This window comes from Eptatretus burgeri, chromosome 8, assembly GCF_056783735.1.
Source record: "Eptatretus burgeri isolate ZD-2024b chromosome 8, Ebu_testis_v1, whole genome shotgun sequence".
Taxonomy (NCBI): Eukaryota; Metazoa; Chordata; class Myxini; order Myxiniformes; family Myxinidae; genus Eptatretus; species Eptatretus burgeri.
The window spans coordinates 108,438,567-108,440,355 of record NC_140968.1 but is presented as its reverse complement, the minus strand read 5'-3'; positions in this window follow the sequence as shown (position 1 = coordinate 108,440,355).

Below are 1,789 nucleotides of genomic sequence, written 5' to 3'. Positions count from 1 at the left end.
CAGATGTGGAAACACCTGCTTACTTTTAAAGATGCTCTTTACTCCCAACGTTTTAGATTATGATAATTTCATAATTTTCACAAAGTCAAGTTTTCAACCTGAGTATCAACTACTCTCACAAGGTTTTAATGCTGGTCTTTAAAAAGAAGGTATAATCGGTTTATTTAAACTTCAAAACAAACTAAATGATTACAACATTGAAGATATTGTTATGGCTGTGGAAATTCGCAAACCACCATTCAGGGCCCGTAGGTGAGATATCTCTGTAAGTACATGTGTAGTTAGCCCCACCCGTTGTATGGAGGGTTTTATGTGATTCATTCGGGATGCGACGCTTTGAGATAGCCGTTTTTCTGTTCTATCTTTACTTTGAACCAACCACGTCTCAACCGCCATCACACAACAACCACCTTAACCACCACGCCAGCCATCGTCACCAACTACAACCACGCTCCAACCCTCAGACAACAACAACGCCAACAGAAACTACCTTTACCTTCACAACTCAATCCCACAAACATCACATCACCGTCATTCCCAAACGGCACCATAACCATCAAACCACCACCGATAAACCCTCCACCACCCTCACCTTTCTCCTTCTACGGCCATTCCCGCACCACCTGTGAACACTGAGCGTCGGGCTGTCTTGGGCTCGTTCAAGATACGCACCGAGCCACGAGTGCAAATAGCGGCCTTTCCGAGGGAGAATTCGGATCAAGAACGCTACACGCCCACTTCTGATCCGTCCAATTAGCAAGCGCGGAGCGGCTTGGACCCGCCTCCTGGTGCGTCTGTGTGAAATCGATATATGCAAATTCTAGGATCAGGGGAGGTTCACGCCCACTTTTCCTCCGTCCCATTGGCGAGCGTGGCTCCGCCCCCGAGGTCATCCTGATCGTGAAATTTGCATATTGTTTTCTCCTGCCGGCCTATAAAACGGTGAGCGCAAGGCAAATCGTGGCAGAGTGTGGCAGTAGCAGAGTGTGGCAGTCGCGGCAGAGTGTGGCAGTGGCAGAATCAGTTTTTGGTTGGAGGGCAGAGTGTGGCAGCAGCAGAGTGTGGCAGTAGCAGAGTGTGTCGGCAGGGCAGAGTGAGTCGAGTCATCGGTGTGGCAGAGTGTGGAGTCGGGTGGCGAAGGCATCAAGTTGGGTTCTGCAGTCGGCTGAGGAGTGTTATGGGAAGAGGCAAAGGAGCTTGGGTCCGAGGCGAGAAGGACGGCGGTCGGCGACGAGGTCGCGGTGTGAGATCGCTCGTCGCGGGACCCAAGCCAGCCAGCCATTCTCCTCCCCCAGGGCATCAACAATTCCCCTGAGATAGTGCAAAAAGGGGGCCCCGTTCCCACCCCACTCCAAACGTCGCGCCAACGAAACCCACCAAGGAGCACGGAGTCGGGGCACAGCCACGCGGCCACATCTGCGGCTCGTCCGCCAACGCGTCACGAGGACGCGGGTAGGACCCGCGGTCTCGCGGACCTGGCCGCTCCTTCAGGTCACGCGCGCATATTGGCCTGCAGGCTCGTCTGCCCCCTTGTCTATGAGGGTGGCTTCTTTCCTCTGCTTTTGAGTAAATGTGTGTTGGCGCCGTCTGTAAAGTAGAACTGTATAAGTGTTGCCATGTGTGCGCGTAGTCGGTAGTAACTCTGCGTCGTTGTTTCTTTTGTTGTAACTGCGACATGTGCATTTTGACTGTTTGGCTGTATATGTGTGCTTTCTGTGTGTCGCGTAATAAATGTGCATTGTGTGAACTGTTTTCCCGTTTCGCTTCGTCTTTTCTTTAATTGACCCTC